The sequence below is a fragment of the Notamacropus eugenii genome, chromosome 6 (assembly GCF_028372415.1).
Source record: "Notamacropus eugenii isolate mMacEug1 chromosome 6, mMacEug1.pri_v2, whole genome shotgun sequence".
Taxonomy (NCBI): Eukaryota; Metazoa; Chordata; class Mammalia; order Diprotodontia; family Macropodidae; genus Notamacropus; species Notamacropus eugenii.
This window is the reverse complement of record NC_092877.1, coordinates 239,890,427-239,905,249: the sequence shown is the minus strand read 5'-3', so window position 1 is coordinate 239,905,249 and position 14,823 is coordinate 239,890,427. Positions and strand designations below refer to the sequence as shown.

The following is a 14,823-nucleotide window of genomic DNA, read 5'->3' as shown; positions in this document are numbered from 1 at the left end:
ACCTAAAGAGAAAGGAGGAACTTCACCCCTGGGATCTAAGAGAAAAGGGATCACTTCACTGATCAAGGTGAGGCAAGTTTCAAATCTGCAATTTGGAATAGGACTAGTACTTAATCCTTACCTGGAGTACAGAAAGAGAACGGTATAACATCCAGTAACTGAATCTGATCGGAAAGATAAATTGGGAAAATGCGTACATCTGAAAAACAGATACCTCAGAGCTTTGAGGTCTCCAGGATGGGGAAGAGGGAATTAGGCACCATTGGATCTTTTCCATAGTCCCACTCACCTTGATTGAGAGTTTCAAAGCTCTCACTTTCAAAGAATTTTTTGTGCTTTTTTTTTTTTTAAGGATTGGACACAGAGGTGAAATTTCTTTGACTAAAAGCCCCCAAATCCCACTAAGATTCTCCTCCCTGTGGTCCTACCTCTGATGAGACTAAGACTATGGTATCTTTTCCCTATGTTCCATCTCTGAGTAGACCAGGCTACAGTGAAAAGTTAGAACCACTAAGATTCTTCTCCCTGTGGCCCCAGTTTTTCCCAGGCTAGGGCTGGAGTGCCTTCCCTCTGTCATCTTGACTTTGACTGAGCTGAGGATACAGTGAAAGCTTAGCACCATTAAGATCTTTCATTCTGTCATCTTGCCTCTGAGTGAGATAAGGTTGCAATGAAAAAAAATTAAAAAAATGGTCAGGAATTTGAGTTACCCTCCCCAGCCTGGCAAAAGGAATGAGAGGGAGGCACAGTAGCTATATTGGAGCCTCACTGGCAACATCCCAAGGCCCCTGTGCACCCTGAACCCTACTTCTCTAAGCAAGCAGATGAATCTCTCCTCTCAAACTCCCAAGTTCTTGCTCCCACACCATCAGAACTGGAGTTTCAAATTCCATAAAGTCAAGCAAACCATATCTGGTAAATTGTATGTTTCTTAAGAGAGTCCATATTTACCAAAACCCCCTCCTCAATGATCTCTGGATCTTTAATTCAAGTGCTGGACTCTTCAGCTCTCTGGTACTCCCAGGTGCTTAGTCGCAGATGAGGAACAATGCCCTCTTTTTCCTGCCTTCACAAATCTACCACCCCCACAACCAGGCTCTGCAACTGTGAGGAGAAGGTAAAATGAGGTCAGAAGTCAGCCAACCTGTCAGCCTTTGCACTTGGTAAACTGAATCTTCTATCAGTTTTTATGTGTGATGATTTGGAAATGCAATTAATGTCATCTGAGGTTTACTGTTTAGATTATTATTGTATTTCTAAATTGTAGTACAATTCTCTTATGTTTTAAAACTGAAGTTACAATTGTGAGACAGAAATGGGGTTAAACAAGGTAATTTTTCATCTGAATTTTGTTGAAACTCAAAGAAAGTGGGGAACATGTTTAAAACAAGTTATGTTGTTTTATTAAGCTTGCTAACCCTGTCTTACAGCTAAAATGCTTTGGCTCTCACTTATGAAAATTGTAATATTGTTAAATATTGCTAATTGATATTATTGACATAATGTTAAAGCCTAAAACTGATTCTACAACAGCTGTAAGAGTGGAGAGGGTAGACATTCCCTCCCCTCCTACCTTAGGAAGATTGCCAAGGTTGCCTTTAATGTAGGGCTACAGGGAGTGACTGGAGGCCATATTTGGCATCTTCCATATATTGGAATCCTTAAAATAATATATGTAACTCTGAGAGATATCCTGGCAAGGAAAAAGAAAAATCAATCATGGCAAACCAAATTAAATTAAAACGGAAAATGAGGCATTTGCACTGCAGAAAGTATATGGCTTTGATCAGTCCAGAAGAAGAATGTCACAAGGTAGAGAGGCAGATGTGCCTTCTTTTGAGGTCCCCATTGATTTTTCCTTATCTGTAAATTTTCCAGATTCACAGAAATCATCTGGTGGGCAAAGTCATCAGTCCATGGAAGAAATGAACTTGTCTTACTGAGAAATGAGATGTCTTATGTATGTAAGTCATGGTAAATTTTCATTCCGTATTATAACTTCATAAGAGTAAAATCAATTGTATCTAGCCCTAAGTTGTAATTGGTGTGACTTGTAATTTGACATAAAAACTTTTGGATGGTACTGATTTTATTTTGATTTTGAATTTAGATATAGCTCTCTGCATTATATCACTCCACAAGCTACCCAGAGGGAATGTGATCCTGATGGAATACTAACAGAGCTGTCCCCACTCCCAATTACACCCCCACCTTCATTACAGGCCCACTCTACCTATCGCTCCATGCCCCACCCATGTCCTAACTTCTTCATGTATACCTCATTGCCCACTAGGACAACAGGTGTGTCCCTGAACACTTAGTTTCCACAGACACAGCAGGCATATCAATGTGATGGGAGCCCAGCCCCTGCCTCAGCCTAGCTACTGCCCCCAGATGCATTCCTACATATTTGAACAGACGTGTTGTTGTATTCAATCACAAATCACATCATCCATCTAGCCCAAGACAGGACTACAATACCTAACTATCTATCTTGACTAGACAGACCACAATAGCTAGCCAAATGGAGGACAGTGTGACCAGAATGTTTAACTACTGAACCATATATGGGGCCCCTCATCCATTACCTAATCCTTTAAAGAATTCCTCTGGCCTTTTTTAATATTAATCATATTTCTATATTCAATGTAAATTTCTGTTATACACTTGAAACTTTACCCTGAAAAAGTTCATCTTGCTTTCTCTGAAGTTGTTGACTGCTCTTGGAACATAGCCTGCTTCATGAGAGTGGCAACCTTAATAAATGCTCACACTTGGATACTTAGAATTCTTTGAGATGGTTCCACCCCAAAACATCATGAATCCTCAACAGTCTTTAGTGACCTAGAGTTGAAACCTCAACAGTTTTTGGTGTTCCTAGGTTTAAACCTCAACATCCCCACTCTCGACATTTTAATATTGAGTTGGAATTTGCAATTTCCATTAAAATATTTTATTATGTTAACTATTCACCTGGATTTTTGAAAAGTCTACCAATTTCATACATAATACATTATTGTTTCTTAGGATTAGAAGCAATTACTATGATAGTTTCTAAGAGTAAATGAACTTGGAAAGTCTTACCATTTACATATAACTCTCTTTTGGTTATGCACATGAAACTGACAAAAAATTAAATTAATGAGAATTATTTGTTTCTCCTTCTGAAAAATTTCTAACATTGACATTTAGTGGATCTTTGAAAAAATGTATTAGATTAAGCATTTCTGGAATTAAACCTTCATGATTTTAATATAAAGATAAAGAAACACAACATTTTCTTCATTTATCAAAGTCTTCCTGGTACTATAGTATTTCCATTCTTAATTTGTTGCATAAAAAAGTCATAAATAAAACTAAAATAGGAGAAATAAAAGGGAAAGAATAACAGAATAAGTACACACAAAGGTAGTACATAATGAAGTTCCTTGAGGAAAGAGATTGTTTTTTTTTTTTTAAGTTTTTGTATCCCTAGAACTCAGCTCACTCCCTGACACAAAGTAGGTTCTCAACAAACATTTATTTACTGACTGACTGATGTGATTATGAGATTTTGAGGGACAAATCCTCAAGACCTTTGGAAGAAGATAAAATATGACTCAATGTTTTGTGGGATAGCAGGAGACAAACTATGGAAGATGAATCACAATTCTCTTTTCCCCCTTTAATTTGTAGAATTCATTATTTCTTTCAAAGCTCACCTCAAATTTTTCCTCATCTCTATGGCTGGTGGGGTCCTCCTTCCAAAATTACCTTATTTTTATTTTTTTTAAAGATACATACATTCTCTCCTCCAAGTGAATATAAGCTGCATGAGGATAGACACAGTTTCAGCATCTATACTGCCTAGAACATATTAGGCTCTTCATAAATACTTCTGGATTGATTGATTGATCTATGGTTATATAGACCTAAATAAGAATGAAATACCACATTATCAAAATAAACAGTGTGACAGGTCATTCCAATGCAAGGGTAGAAGAGTTAAATATTATAAAATAAATTATTGTAAAAATGTAAAATGAAAACAAAAATGATAACCCAATGAACTAGGACCAATGTATCACGAGTGGTGAGCTTCCTTTTGTACTACTCCTCATGAAAGATACAGAAGTCTAAAGGAATTCCAGCAGAATATTTGGGGAACTTGGAAAATGATTGCATAGAATGAGAACTCATTTTACAAAATGGAATCTGCACTATTTTAGTTAGTACCCAATTCAATGAGTTCACAGGCACATAAAATTATTGAATAAATAAAATAATTAAATTAGCATTCAGTTGAGTAAGAAAACAAATCTAGAAACATCTATTTACAGAAAAACAAACAAATAACAGTGATAAAGTTTGAACCTCAAGGAACATATATTTCAGCTTTCATACAACATGAAAATAGATAAGTAAAGATTTTGTTTTGTTCCGAGGACAGAGAGAATATAAAAAGTGAAAATGATTAGCAAATGTTTAACATAGAAACTAGCAACTGAACTGAGATGTGCAGGGTGATGCTGAAGTAGGACTGTGGTCTTGTAAATGGTAAGGAAAAGGAAGATTAATATGAAAAGTAATGTGGAAGTAGAATTAGTGAATTAGCTTCTGTTTGAACTTGGGGGAAAGGCAGTATTACTTTTTTTCAGTGTCTTTCATAAGCCCATTCTTCGTAAAATGTGATATTTACTTCTTCCTGTTAGTTGCATGGCATTTTATATATTAAATCTTTAATATTGTTAAGTGTTCCCAGTGATCTACTTATAATAACAAGATGAGTGATTTAATTATCTTTTTTTCCTATTATGCAGAGAAAGAAACTGAGATTCTGATTAGTTCATGACAGCACAGTTATTAAGTGACCCAGGCAAGGCTTGAACTTAGGTTTCCTGAATCTAATTCTAGTGCCCTATCCATTATAGGGAGTCTACAACTGTCTTTTGAGATAGTATTAATACTTTATGTGCATGTAGCATTTCACTATGTACAGCTAGGTGACATATAGTGGATATAGCTTTAGGCACAGTGACAGGAAGACGAGGTCAAATTCCATCTCAGATACTTACTTGCTGTGTCTGTCTAGGAAAGTTACATAGGCTCTGTTGTCTCAGTTTTCTCTTCTGTGAAATGGGGATAACAATAGCACTACCTTGTAGAGTTGTCAGCATCAAATAAGATAATAATAATATAGGGCTTAGGACAGTGCCTAGCACGTAGTAGGTTCTATAAAATGTTATTATTGCTAGTTTACATATTTATGTGTGGGTATACATACAGATACACAAATTTTATCCAGTTCCATATAACCATACCTATATTTACATATGTATATGCATAAATCTGTGTATATATACATATAAATACATAAAATGAGATCGTTTTTAGACAAATTTTTTGTAAAGAATTTTCTCAGTGAATATTTTCTCATTTACTCCTAGCTTTATTGTGTTTTATTGTACATTCTAAAAAATCTTGTGTATTCAAAATTATCCTCTTAGTCTTCTGTGACTTTTCATCCTTCTTTCATCAAGAACTTTTCTTCTATCTGTAGATTTGATAGGTAATTTTCCCTCATATTTTTCTAATTTGTTGATCATGGATAGCAGTATGAAAGAAATTAGATTTACGTAAACACATCACAACTTACATAACAATAAAGAGCAAGTGAATATGTTACCTAGATATAAAAGGGACAAATCCTAGTAATATTCTCTTTTATTTGTTTTACCCCCACTCAGAGTTTACTTTGGAAACATTATATTTTGTTTGATGTCTTACCCAAAGGGGTCCATTAGCATTTCTGCAAATATTCAAGTTACAAAAACATTTTATCTCAGACAGATTTTATTTACCATAGCAAAAAATTGCAGAATAGGCTTATAATGCAAACTTTGGCCATCAGAAAAAATCATTTCTATTTTCCTAAAACATAAAGTACATGTCCCTTCTAGCATATCTTCCCTTCACACTAGACTCAGAACCCAATGCGTGGATAAATTAGTTATTCCTGAGTACTCGAAAGTCTTTGCTATGATTTGTTGTTCCCCTTTAGTGAATGAGTGGCAGAGCTTATAGTTTAGTCTTCAAGCCTAGACTTGGTATCTTTTAGGTTTCCTTTCCTATCTACTCTAATCTAGGTAATGTATCTTTTTACTATCTGAATTGCTAATTGATGTATGGAATTATTAAAAGGAGTAGGCATAACCAGTTCTTTTGATATAATCAGGAAAGACTACTATGGCAGTGGAGAGTAATGCTTCAATCATACTTTAATAAAGTGCAGAGGGAATAGGGGAAACAACACAGACAATACAAAAAGAAATGGTGTTAGGGAGAATGTAAAGAGGCAGACGACATGGGGATGGGCTTGGATGGTGTCAAAAAGTAGGCAGTATGGAGAAAAAAATAGGGATGTGAAGAGGCATAGAGAGTCATTTATGTAATGCTTTACTGTTGTTCAGAGCACCCAGAAGCAAAGATTCTGAGAGAGATGGAAGATTGCTCAGGGGTCTTGTTTCATACTTTCATAGTTTTGGTGAGGTGTGGATCAATTCTTATTTGTGACACCTTGGGGTTAGGGTTAGTTCTTTGACAGACTCACATTATCTGAAAGTTATCAGCAACACTTTATGGTTATTAACATCCATGTAATGTTAAAGTTGTCAGCAGTATTTGGTGTTCTGCTTGTTTTACTTTAGATGCCTGGAGACTTATAGACCATGGCAGTCAGCACGACCCAAAGGACTACTTTGGACAACAAGGCTTAGCAGGCTTCTCGAGATCTAATACAAAATTTCAGGTTGTGATTTTGAGTTGATTTATGATACAAATTTCAAATGACCGTCATGTACCTTTTTGTCTATGGGAAAGTTTGTAAGTGACTTCTAAGTTCTCCTTTGCAATCTTACTTCCTATTATGATTTTAATATTGTAGCTACTGATAAACATACATATCCATCATCTGACACTTAGCACCTGTGTGGCCCTGAGCAAATTTGCAAACTCTGTTTGCAAAGCTTTCTTCATTTGTAAACCGAGATGGAGAAGGAAATGGCAAACCACTGTGGTATCTTCACCAAGAAAACCCCAAATGAGGTCACAAACAGTCAGACACGACTGAAATATAATGGGAGAAGGAAATGGCCGATGATTCCAGTACCTTTGCAAAGAAAACACGAAGTCAGACATGACTGAAATAATTCAACAGCAAAACTAGAAGGGAGTTGAGAAGGGATAAAAATAAGATAAAATTTTAATACATTGTCTCTCCCATCAACCAGCTAAAAAAATGAAGACACAGGAAAAGAAGAATTCATTGTCTCACCAAGGAATTCATATTTTTGTTTTTTTTTCAGTAGATGAAGAAAGGAAATTATTTGCCTTGTCTGGGCATATGACTATATACTTGCTATAGCTCCTCAGACTAAATCGAAGACCCAGGGATTTCCTTATTTGATCAAAAGTCAAAGTGTTGCTGACTTTCATTTTCTGCTAAATTACTTTTCTTTTTCACTTTCCTTTCTTGCTGTTTTTCTGATTTATTAAGTAATATTCCAAAAGATTTCTTTAATTAGAGTTTCTTTTAAATACCATCATTTTTCACCAGCCAGAGAATAGTCATCACAATCTCTGATTCTACGATGCTTCACGAATTCCAAAAGTTTTAAAATGGCCATTGAATATACTTGTGACCTTGTCAACCTCAGAAATGTCTATCTGGAAAGAAATATGGTCATTGGCCCTGATGATTCTGTTGCTCACAGAGCATTTCCACCTCACATACAGATCCACAAACTACCTGGCATCATTCAGCAGGTTGGAAGCTGTGGAACCAAGTGCAAACATGAAAGCAGTGGAAGAGACAATAGAGGTAGCACTCCCTCAAGCAGGGCTGAGTCCTATATATATATATATGTGTGTGTGTGTGTGTGTGTGTGTGTGTGTGTGTGTGTATGTATGTGTGCATATATATATGTGTGTGTGTATATATATGTATATATGTATATGTGTATATATACATACATATACACATATATGTATACATATATACATGTGTGTATATACACACATATACTCACATACATATATACATATATACATATTATGTGTATGTATAAATAGTAAATATATATGTATATATACACATATATTTACTATTTATATATACACATATACATATATTTACTAATATTGATATTGAAGAAAAGATCTGTGGCACCAAAGTGATTTGTGCCTTTTCTGTTGTTAGCTCAAGTCTTTTAACCATTTTCAAGATTCCTACAGTTTAGCCACTTGGGGGCAAAGAATATGTTTGTGTCTTCCTTTCTTCCTTCCTTCCTTCCTTCCTTCCTTCCTTCCTTCCTTCCTTCCTTCCTTCCTTCCTTCCTTCCTTCCTTCCTTTCTGGTTCTCTTCCTCTATTAAAACAATTACCATAATGTACAAATAAAGAACAGATGTAACTAGTTACCCTTGAAATTAGCATACATATATTTGATATCTTTTCAATACAATTCAAAATGTTTGTTTTTGAAGGTTTCAAACATACCTTCTATGTAACAATTAATTTCTTGGAATTGACAAGATAAAGTTCCATTAAAGGCATTATATAAGTTTGAACACATACTTCTTTTTAGTTAAAGATTTGTATTTGATCCACTGATTTGCACCTCTAACTTCAAAAAGTGGCTCTCTGCAGTAGGTGTGATAACCTGATTCTTCCAAGGAGGCTCTGGATCGTAGAAAACTGGGTAGCATCCTCAATCTCTTTCCTAACTTCAACATCAATCTCCTTTAATAATACTGGCAAGGTTATTCATCATTCTATCCTTGAGAAGCATGATAGAGTCACTCTTCCATCTCACTTCCTGAATTTCCTGATTACTTAAGCCAGGATCACTAATGCTGTGTCCATGATAATGATGCATACATAGTTACAGAAATATGGGGCCCTTTCCTGATCTATAGTAGACAGCTGCAAATTTTGTTGCCTCATGAACCACAGAATATCCTTACTATCTACCCTTATTCCTGTAATAACGTCTCCTTTTTCGTAATATTGCTGGCTGCTGCTTTCTCTACAGAAGTTTCCATTCTGGATGGATTATTCTCACAGATGAGAATACAATTTCCACAAAATTGCCATATTGTGAGCTTCTGACCCTGGATTAGTAACACCATCTCTGTACAAAGTCGAACAGGTCTCATCTGTTTCATCGTACTTGCAGTCTAGGGTAACACCAGCTCCCAAAGTTACCTGAACTCCAACAACGCAGTTGCCACCGTAGAAGTTCTTGGCATACATACGCATAGATCCTCCTTTTAGCACATCCTGTTCTTCTTATAAGCTCTGCCAGAATTTCTTGAATGGGAAGTCCAGGATTTTCAGTAAAATTATTTGCTCAATAGGCTGTAATCACAGGATCTGTAGGATTTATACCAGCTTTAAGCCCCATACAACAAATTTCCTGACCACCATACAAGAGGCAAAAGCCATTGATTAAATTTTGGTTATGCAACTGGTCCACTTTCAATTCCATCCAATGAAGAGTCTGTATGATCTTATGGTACTTGAGTCGTTACTGGCTAGTGATAATTGCTGTGGTGGAACGTCCATCCTCAAGCTGATAAAAATCACATTTCTTAAAATCAAGTGAAGCATCATTCTCAAATTTGCCAACTTCCAAAAGCACTCTTCCAGTTAGTTTCTGGGACATGCCCATCAGCACGAGTGAAATGACAGGGAGCATTTTCTCCATGAAGTGGGTAGTAGCAGGGGAGAAACTGTTGGCCAGCCGCAGATGGAGCTGGAAGGGTTTATGTCTTTTTCATAGGTAGTTTGCACAATATCCAATATTTTAAAATGCTTTGAGATTATTTAAAAACATTTTCTGTGTATACTAAAGTATTTAAATTTGTGATAATAACTATATTATATTTATAACTGTCTTTATTAAGCTCTTCAAAGCCTAACCAGTTTCAAAGTGCAAGTTGCTTACAACAAACTTTTTAGTCATGCGTATTCCAAGATTTGAACTTAGTTTGTGTTCCACTTCTACGTGACTCTAGGAAAATATAATCTCTTGCTAGTGATTCCATTGTTACAACCAAAGCATGTCTGACATGCAATAATTTAAATTGTCAAATAGATAAAAGTAAAAGAATAATAGAGAAAGAATATCAGATATATAAGTCTTCCAAAGTTGTGCTTTTAAACTTAATAACATTGGAAAGTACCATTGTGAACTTGTTACCAATCACAATTAAAATAAGTGCCTAGGAGTCATGTAATTTTAATTTAAAATTTTAAGCATTTCCGCTGTATTGAAGGTGCTACACGAAGACAAACTTTGGTCATTCTGAATTATAGTAATATGGTACACCTGATTTTTGAATTATCTTTTATTCCTCCAGAGATTTGCATTTATTAAAATTACAGAATGCCTAAGGATTAAATTCTGAATCTCTCCCAGTGACACGTGCATTTGATAGTATTATGAAAGTGAGATTTAATGGTCCTGGAAGCTTAAATTGTATTAAACTTTTATTAACTAAGGATTTTCTCTGTATAATTGAATAACTCAAAACATTCAAAGCTAACATGAATTAGCAGAAATTAAATCAGTACAATAAGCCAAAAGTAATACTTTTTTATTTTTTCTTTAAGTACATAGCTTGAAAGAAACTTTGGGGAAAATATATCGACTCAGTCATTAGTATTTGGAACTACAATTTGAGATGTCTATATTTGGCTAATTGTTTCAATAAAATTTTACTTATTTAAATGATTTTCAGTCTTGATAGCTGTTTTAAATTATAAATTCTGATCACTTTATTTCAGGAAATCCTGAGCTAATTATACTTAACATAAAAAAGTGACTCTGAAATAAGTGTTTGACCTCAAGCACCAAAACCATTTATATATTACTGGAGAAATCATATTATCGTATTTAAAAGAAGTCCTATGGTTTCTAAATACTATAATAAAAACAAAGGGAAAAAAGCTTAAGAGTCAATAATTGCCTTTCTTCAAGTTCATTACCTATGTATCTGGGACAGCTAGGTGGCAGAGTAAAAAAGTTCTGGGCCTGGTGATAAAGACAGATCTTCCCAAGTTAAAATCTAGCTGCAGACCCTTACCAGGAGCATCATTCTGGGCAAATTTCTTAATATCTTTGCCTCAGTTTCCTCATCTGCAAAATGAGCTAGAGAAGAAAATGGCAAATCACCCCAGTATCTTTGATAAGAAAAACCTAAATGAGATCACAAAGAGTTGGGCTATAACAAAAAGAAATTTTAAAAAAGCTGAAAGCAACTGAATGACACTATTATGCACTATATTTCTATCTTTGCATCTATTTTTATATTTTCTGAATGTTTCATTTATCAATCGTCACTATAATTTGAGCCCCTGAAAATCAAATTGATTGACAGTTTATGTAAGTTCTTGTTTATATAAATTCTTGGAAAAGGTAACAGAAGTGAAATATTGTTAAAAGATTTTCAAAAATTTCTGAAAAATCACTTCAAGGTGAAAGCCCCACTAGAAGATTTAAAACTGGTTGGTCAACTTATCAATGCCTAATTTTCTTTCTGATATTAGATAGTATAAATGGAAAAAGCAGATGAGAACCTAATAGAATAAAGGGTAGCAGAAATGTTTATCCTGTTCAATAAGATAACAATAATATAGTATTCAAATATGCAATTTATTCTTTTTTATATTAAATGATTTTATCTGTTTTCAGTGTTGGACAATCACTTTGACATATCTTAGATTTCCCTCCCCTCCTCCTCATTCTCCCCTCACTCTGTACTCCCTCCCTGAAAGAGCATACCTCATATATAGGTTCTACACATACATTCCTATTAATTACATGTTGCATAGAAGAATTAAAATGAAAGGGAGAAATTATAAAACAAATCAAATCAAAACAAAACATAAGAAAAAAGAAAATCATCTGCTTCTAGCTGTGATACAATTTCATAGTTCTTTCTGTGGATGTGGAAGGTGTGTTTTCTCAGGAATTCATTGAAAGTATTTTAAGTCTTTTCATTGCAATGAAGTACTAAGTGTACCAGAAAAATTCTTGCACACTATGGTTGTTGCTGTGTGCAAAGTTCTCCTGATTCTGCTCCTTTCGCTCAGCATCAGTTTGTATAAGTCTTTCCAGGCCTTTCTGAAGTCTTCCTGTTCATCCTTTCTCATAACAAAATAGTATTCCATTACATTCATATACCACAACTTGTTCAGCCATTCCCCAATTGATACGTATCCCCTTGATATCCAGTTTTTGGCCACCAAAAGGGAGTTGCTATAAATTTTTTGAATATTTGGGACCCTTTCCTATTTTTATGATATCTTTGGGATAGAATGCCAGAAGCTGTATTGCTTGGTCAAAGGATATACACATTTTTCTAGTCCTTTGGGCGTAGTTCTAAATTTCTCTCCAGAATGATTGACTTAGCTCACAGTTCCACCAACAATGAATTTGTGTTCCAACTCTCCCACACCTTCTCCAACATTTATCATCTTCCTGTTTTTTCATGTTAGCCAATCTGATAGGTGTCATGTCGTACCTCAGAGTTGTTTTGATTTGCATGTCTCTAATCAATAGTGATTTAGAGCATTTTTTTTCATATAAACATACATAGCTTTAATATCTTCCTCTGAAAACTGCTTGTTCATATCTTTTGACGATTTATCAATTGGGAAATGACTTGTATTCTTGTTCATTTGACTCAGTTCTCTCTATATTTTAAAAATGAGACCTTTATCTCAGACATGTTGCAAAAATTCTTTCCCATTTTTCTGCTTCCCTCCTCATCTTCTTTGTGCAAAACTTTTCAATTTAATGGAATCAAAATTATCCATTTTGTACTTCATAATGTTCTCTGTCTCTTGCTTGGTCATAAATTTCTCCATTCTCCATAAATCTGTCAAGTAATCCCCTAATTTATTGATGTTATCAATCTTTATACCTAGATCATGTATTCATTTGGACTTTATTCTTGTGTACAGTGTCAGGCATTGCTCTATGCCCAATTTCTGCCACACTGTTATCCAGTTTTCCCAGCAATTTTTGCCTAAGAGTGAGTTCTTCTCCCAGAAGCTGGGGTCCTTTGGTTTATCAAACAGTAGATTGCTATATTCATTGAGTGACTCTTGTGTCCTGAGTACCTAACCTATTTCACTGGTCCACTCCTCTTTTCCTTAGCCAGTAGCATGTGGTTTTGATGACTGCTGCTTTATAATACAATTTAAGACCTCTTAGTGCTAGTCCATCTTCCCTAGCACTTCTTTCCATTCGTTTCCTCGATATTCTGGAACTTTTGTTCTGCCGGATGAATTTTGAAATTATTTTTTCTAGCTCTAGAAAATAATTAACTGGTAATTTCATTGGTATAACACTGAATAAGTAAATTACTTTAGGTAGAAACATCATTTTATTATATTAGCTTGGTTTACCTTCAAGGAACTCATGTTTTCCCTCTTATTTAGATCTGACTTTCTTTGTATGAAAAGTGTTTTGTACTTGTGTTCATATAGTCCCTGGATTTGTTTTGGCAGGTGGACTCCTAGATATTTTATAGCGTCTACCCTAGCTTTAAATGGGATTCCTCTTGCTATCTCTTGTTGTTGGACTTTGTTAGTAATACAGAGAACTGCAGATGACTTATACGGATTTATTTTGTAACCTGAAACTTGGCCAAAATTGTTTATTTTTCAAGCAGTGTTTTACTTGATTCTCTGGCATTCTTTAATTATATCATCATATCATCTGCAAAGAGTGATAACTTAAGTTTTTCTTTGGTTTTTCTAATTCCTTCAATTTCTTTTTCATCTCTTATCATTAAACCTAACATTTGTAGTACCATATTGCATAACAGTGGTGATAATAGACAACCTTGTTGCATCTCTGATCATTTTAGAAATGCACCTAGCTTATCCCCATTCCATATACTGTTTCTTAGTGGATTTAACAGATACTGCTTATTATTTTTTGAAAAGTTCCATTTATTCCTATGAATTCCAGTGTATTCAATAAGAATGGGTGCTGTATTTTGTCAAAATCTTTTTCTGCACTTATTGAGATAATCATTGGGTTTCTCTTAGTTTTCCACTTAATATGATCAATGATGCTAATAGTTTTTCTAATATTGAAACAGCCCTGCATCCTTGTTATAAACCTTACCTGAACATCATGTATTATTCTCATGATTAAGTGCTATATTCTTTTGCTAATATCGTTTGCAATATTATTGCATCTATATTCATTAGAGAAATTTCTCTATTTTGACTCCTCCTGATTTGGTATCAGGACCATATTTGTGTCACACAAACAATTTGGTAGGACTCCTTCATAGCCAGTTTTCCCAGGTAGTCTGTATAGTATTGGAATTAACTGTTCTTTAAGTGCTTGTAAATCCATCTGGCCCTGGAGATTTTTTCCTACGTAGTTCAATAATGGCTTGTTCCATTCTGACAGGGGGTTATTTAAGTATTAAAATCCTCTTCTGTTAATGTGGTCTATTTATATATTTTGTAAAAATAATCCTTCATCTCATTTAGATTGTGGTATTTATGGGCATATAGTCGGGCAAAGTAATTTCTAATTTTTGTTTTCATTTCCTCCTCACTGGAACTTACTTCACCCTTTTCATTTTTAATATTGTAATTTGTTTTGTTTCTTTCTTCTTTTTTAATCAAATTGATCAAGGGTTTATCCATTTTATTTCTTTTTTTTTTCATAAGATCAACTCTTAGTTTTATTTATTGGTTCAATAGCTTTCTTAATTTCAATTTTATTAATCTCTCCTTTGGTTTTCAGTATTTC

At 34.6% G+C, this 14,823-nt stretch overlaps 1 pseudogene; it reads right to left on the bottom strand.

The window, feature by feature from the left end:
• Positions 1-8,590: 8,590 nt before the first annotated feature.
• On the bottom strand, positions 8,591-9,744 carry LOC140512282 (pyruvate dehydrogenase E1 component subunit alpha, mitochondrial-like; annotated as a pseudogene).
• Positions 9,745-14,823: the final 5,079 nt, after the last annotated feature.